Source organism: Triticum aestivum, chromosome 7A (assembly GCF_018294505.1).
Source record: "Triticum aestivum cultivar Chinese Spring chromosome 7A, IWGSC CS RefSeq v2.1, whole genome shotgun sequence".
NCBI lineage: Eukaryota > Viridiplantae > Streptophyta > Magnoliopsida > Poales > Poaceae > Triticum > Triticum aestivum.
The window spans coordinates 99,659,919-99,665,860 of record NC_057812.1 but is presented as its reverse complement, the minus strand read 5'-3'; the positions used below and the strand labels follow the sequence as shown (position 1 = coordinate 99,665,860).

Here is a 5,942-nt window from a genome sequence, read left to right as displayed (position 1 = left end):
GGAAATAGAGAAAGGCCCCAGCGGGAGGGGTGGATCGAGAGGAGCGTGCATCGAGCGGATCGAGAGGAGCGTAGGTTTTTTTTCGCTGGTTAATTTTCGCCAGTTTGTTTTCGGTAGTTTATTTTCGATCGTGTCAGATAATTGCGACGGGAAGTTGGGAGTGTGCCGCACTCGATCGCGGGGTTTTCTTTGTTTTTTCGCGACTGAGCGGGAGATGAGAGCAAGTACCAAAAAAGACCATAATAGGTGAGATGAAAATAAAATCCGGAACGCAGACTACCAACTGAGACATTAGGAGTAGAGCCCTGTTGAAGAATTCATCCAATTAACCAGTTAACTTACCGATTAATCCCTACTCATAGGGTCACCGAGTAGCCGATAAACCAAAAAATCGTCCGATTAATTGATTAAATGGCCGATTAACTTGCTGATTAGCTGATTAATCTCCTACTCACTAGCCAACCGAGCAGCTATCAGTTAACGATTTCCTCAATAATGGAGTAGAGATACGCAAGGTGGTACTAATTCTAGGAAGCAGGTCCTCTGCATCGAACGTCGCACTTGCTGGCTTGCCCGCAGACACCCTGGGCCACATCGAGGGCTAACGGGCCTGTTCTGGGAGTTCATCGTGGCGGAACTTTTGCAATCCTCTGTCTGCTCCCCTGCGCACTCTCCATCGCCCCCAGAGCTACACACCCAATCCCTCGCTCTCTCGGCGAGATCCAAGACGGCCGCGTCAGCTGGGAGCGGACGCACGCGAGAGGAGTTCGATGAGCGTGAGCTGGAGGTGGCTGCCATTCTCGCGGAACTGTAGTCCATCGTGCGGGCCAGTCAGTAGGAGTCAGGCGCGGCCAGAGATCCCCTCATGGGGCCGGCGCCAGCCGAGGAAGGCCCTAGCGGCACCGCCGTCCGAGAAGCCCGCGGCAGATAGCCCGGACACCCCAGATAGCCGGACGACGAGGCGGCGGCAGTGCATGACAAGGTGAGCCGCCGGGCCGCGAGATCTGCGCCTGCCCGCCTCCCTCCGCCAATTTGGCCTGCTTCGATTTCAATATCTTACTGCTCGTTGACGTGTTCCTCCTCCCCCTCTGCCTCCGCTCAGTCGGCGTAGGAGCAGTGCGGCGATTTTGACGAGTAGGAGATGGAGCACGTCACAAGCACCCCGACTGCACCCTGAGGTTATCCATCAGGTAGACTATCATCACACTGCGGTTCATGATGCTGCTCCCAAGCTTCCCGGCAAGATTGTGCGAGTCACAACTTGCATGACGCAGATTCTTTTGCTATACTTCGGAAGCCGGCAATAGCAGCGGCAACATCGACGACGCATCCACGGGCTGGACAAAACTTGATTAGCTTACTACTGCATCAATAATTTGTGCCTGCAGGACTCTTTCACAGATCATGTCAACGAGATTACCAATTTGAAGAGGCTGCACATGATCTGAAAATATTGGCATATACAGTCCTGAACATAAGTTTCAAAATAGCAAGTCCGTTGTAGCAGTCAATTTTCCTAATGTACAGTAACCTCATTTGCATCTGCCTAACCTTTCCTAACTACCTCTCTGTGGTTGGTTGAAGGTGTGGAGTTTAGTCTTGTTCCGCTGTGAGGAAAGCCATGACCTCCACACAGATGATGCAAGTGGAAACAAGCTAGACTCTCAACTTTGGTTTTCAGGCATCTTCACCAACAAATATTACCCTGGTACTGACAGGTTGTTAGTATTATATAAGTATACTTGTTCAGCCTTTCCATTGCTGGTCCGAATATTTAAACAAGGAAGCAGGCCCAGTTGCTCACCAACCTACTATTGCTGCCAATAAGTAGCCAGAAGCCTATAGAGTGATAGAAGACATCTGCATTGATCACAGAAAAATGAAGTATTGAATTTGTAGGATGTTGTCAACATTGTCATCCTAATCTGGTTCCCACATATTCAAGATGTGGAGATTAGCCCTTTGCTCCAACAAAGCCATGACCTTCAATTTTGTTGTTAATTTAACAACTGTCTTGGTTGTGCCGATCGATCGGCCTATAAGATCCAATTTGGTCCTGTGAACTAAAGCTTCCTATTTTTCATGATTATATTAAGAGCTTCCTATATTTCATGATTATATTAAGAACTCACATATCTCCTTCAGTGCCACACCTGACCGGCACATCATCCAGATTCAAGAGAGCCCTACTACTGCATCCACCCTAGAATCATATCTCCGTCTCGTGTGAACCAATTTTAAGCCCGATTGATGGCAAGTGCATTGCATGTGTAAGTAATCTGGGTTGAACCTAATTGAGGTCTTCCATCACTTTTATTACTTCAATAGAAATTGTACACATTGTACGAACTACCCATTAATTAATGGGCAACTGATATACATGATGCATGGTTGATAATAGCTACTTCAGGTTATCCCTTCTGCTATATTTTTCGTACTCACTGCTTTTGTGAGATCTGAACTGGTAGAGAAAATAGCCCGGGATATTCGGTTCTCACCAACAGAGGTAGTAAGGACTTACCGTATTGATTAGTCATTTGAAGAGTTAACCAGAAAACATTTAGTATATCTTCAGTTATGTTGTCATGGGCTGTGCCCATGATTCACAGACAAAAAAACAACACCGTGCATTGTTTTTTACATGCATGAAGCATATACAAGAATTTGCTACTATGGACTAAAAATAATCACCAGCTAGCTGAATCAAAGGACACTCTATGGGAAGGTGAACAAGCATACTAAACAACACGAAGCAGAGTAATTCCAAGATATTTTGAGAATTCATTGCAGTGGACTATGTTGTGATTCGATTTTTCTTAACCTTGATAATATTGTCTTGAATTTGAAATGATGGTGTACATTTATTCTTCTTCTTTTTATAGTTGTGAAGACCAAATTTAGAAAATTTTACTGCTTGTGATTTCAATCGGGTTAGAGAGGCTTCTGTCAAATATAAGTATGTTCCCTGCTGATTATAATTTTTTTCACATAGATGCATGAAGTCTGTTGTTCGTTTTATTTCGAAATAATCTCGATTTATTCTACCGCCTTGATCGGAAAGCGGCATTGTTCTCCTGACATTGTTCCCTGCTCACTGTGGTGAATCGAACAGCAAATCGAGGACTTCAGAGCCTGGCTGCAGGCCTCGCGAGCACCAATGACAGCCTCAAGCAGATTCAGCAGAGCAAGGTGATGAGTACCCAGCTGGCTGGTCAATCTGAATAATCTTATTGGCCAGCAAAGCGGAGATGGATGACCACGGTCCTGACCTTAGCAGCAGACAGTGAGTCTTCTCCCTCTGAAACCTGAACGTGGATGCCCGCCTAAGTCCGCTGAAACCTTTTTCCCTTTGTCGCCGTGGATAGGAGACAGTAAATGGGATCAAGGGAAGTTGGTAGGGCTCCAGCGGCACATGCTTACCAGTTACCACTGCTGGCTGTTAGCGGGAAAGGTATGTTGGTTTGACTTTTTCAAGATCCCGAACTAAAACAAGTCACCTGCGACATTTGAGTGATGCAAAGGTTTGCTGTCTCTTCCCAGGAAATTGTGTGCAGAGAAGCTGCCTTGATTTTTAATACTGAACCTATTTTTGCAGAACCAAACACTAACGATAAGAGAGATGAATGTGCAGTATGCTAAATTTGGGTATCCAACTACAGAAGAAATGGATTTTTATTTATATTAGAAGCTAGGTTATCACTTTTGATTTTAAATTGATCGCTCATGGACAGTGGCATCTTAATTGGCCATAAACACAGCCTAATTCAATACCTCCCTTCAAATTTGCAACTAAAGGGAAGGTGAGTTTAAATGTCTCAGCCCCTGTGACCTGGCTGGCCTTTGTGTTAGAAGATTCAAAGGGAATGAAAAGTTGGAGGCAACAAGGCCACCTCTTATCTGGGTTCTTTACATAAAAATAGTGAGGGTCATATAACCTGCCATCGATTTTGATAATTTCATCATGTCCCACCAATTTATACATGTGTATGATTCGAAATCAATAAGCCAACTCAAGGAGTGGGTCCCGGAATACAAGCAGGAAGAAAAGAGAAGGAATTAAAAGGAGTAAACTCGGCTCTTATGTAAGCAATAAGGAAAGAAATTATTCCACTCATAAGGAAAGAGAAGGAATTAAAGGAAGTAAATTCGGCTCTCATGTAAGAAAAATGGAAAGGAATTATTCCACTCATAAGGAAAGAGAAGAAATTAAAATAAGGAGAAAACTCGGCTCTTATATAAGCAGAAAGAAAAGAAATTATTTCACTCATAAGGAAAGGGAAGAGATTAAAAGGAGTAAATTCGGCTCTTATAAAGCAAAAAATGAAAGAAATATGAAGGAATAAAATTTGCTCTTATGTATGAGCATTAAAGGAAAAGAATAAAAAGAACGATGCTGTTGCTGGATGTGCACGGGCCGAGAAGGGAGCAATTAAAATAAATAACATCGGTTGCGTGCGTGCACTTGCACATGGTCTAATTCAATGGCCCTTCTCTTCTCGCATACAAAATAGTTGGCCGGCAATGACCATTCATACTTTTCTGTTGTTTTGAATCTGTGGGGTACATATAAATTATGCTTGGTTATTTTTATATTACATCCCATATTATGTGTACTCATTTGATCTAAGGTTATTTTTAATAACTTGGTTTTTTTTGTCACAAACAAACCGATGAACCGGCGGTCCAACTTGTGACAGCTGCAACGGTTTGGTTGCCCGTTCGCTTTTAAAAATATAGTCTGATGGCCATGGTGAAAGAACACGACATGAAGTGCTTTGTATCCCTAGAACGATGAGGAGACACGAGTATGAAGTGTTTTGTTTGGGCCAAGCACTGCCGCCGCCTGCTCGTGTCTCCTCGTCATTCAATATGTCCTAAAAATGTACCAATTTTTTTAAATGTTTGTATTTAAGAATATTTTCAAAAATTATATAAATCAAAATTATTTTTAAAAATCATGTGTTAAAAAATGTGAATTGTAAAAAATCCCATTTAAAAAATGATAAAAAAATTCAAATATGTTACTTTAAAATAAATAAATATTCATGTTCTCTTGAAAAGTAAAAAAAATATTGAAAAACTATTCCATGCACAAGTACCCTTTAATCAGATGAAGGATGTTAAGGTGGCTTATTCAAATCCACACTTCATACTCCGAAAAAGAGATAATCAGAATTGAATATAAGAAATGTTGCGCAATGACACACACAAAGCAGATTCTGCTATCTTTTTGCCCCGTTACAACGCACGGGCATTTTTACTAGTTATTACTAGCAAAAGGGTCCGTGTGTTGCAACGAGAAAAAAATATAATACGTGGTTCAAGATTTTACTAACCTAACCACTGACTTGCATATGTCTGTCATTGTCGGATTATACCCACACCTCATTCTTTGTTTTGTTTATTTCCGTCATTGCCAGATTATAGCTACACCTCACCCGCAGTTTTTTATTATTTTTGAAGAGGCTTGTTGGTTGTCTATTTAAGGCCATATATAAATTAGTGAGATCCTGTGTATATTTGCGGGGTGGTACTACTAATTTTCTTTTTAGAAATAGATGGTATTATTAATCAATAAAAAAATTATAGTACCAAAAGCTGGCCCAATAAAGAGAATAGTAAACTAGATGGGTTGAATCATAGGACATCCCGTGCTCGTCAAATAAAGAACGCTTTCCCCTAAATAAAAGTGAAATAAAAAATGTTTCTTCTAAAAAATGGGAGCATGTGCCCGCTACAGCCAGCAGCCGCCGCTGCGCCCGAGCGAGCGAGGAGAGGCCGAGCTCTTCCTTGGGATGCCATCTCCGCCGCCTTCCTCTCGCCTCCGGCCGGCGAGCCCAACTGCCGCCGATAACCTCGCGCTGCCGCCCTCTTCTATCATTCTATACCTTCTCCACTCCCTTCCTCCCTCTCCCTAGTCCTCTTCTTATCCCGTCTCTCTC

At 42.7% G+C, this 5,942-nt stretch overlaps 1 long non-coding RNA gene across 10 annotated transcripts; it reads left to right on the top strand.

Moving 5' to 3' along the window:
- Window positions 1-573: 573 nt before the first annotated feature.
- On the top strand, window positions 574-5,006 carry LOC123152581 (uncharacterized). 10 transcript variants are annotated; one of them, XR_006476250.1, is made up of 5 exons: window positions 574-982; window positions 1,103-1,190; window positions 1,389-2,270; window positions 3,113-3,283; window positions 3,366-5,006. It is a non-coding gene; the product is annotated as an uncharacterized lncRNA (long non-coding RNA). The 10 variants fall into 10 exon arrangements; XR_006476251.1 differs by having other exon boundaries at window positions 1,103-1,493; window positions 1,585-2,270; XR_006476249.1 differs by having other exon boundaries at window positions 1,585-2,270; window positions 3,366-5,005.
- Window positions 5,007-5,942: the final 936 nt, after the last annotated feature.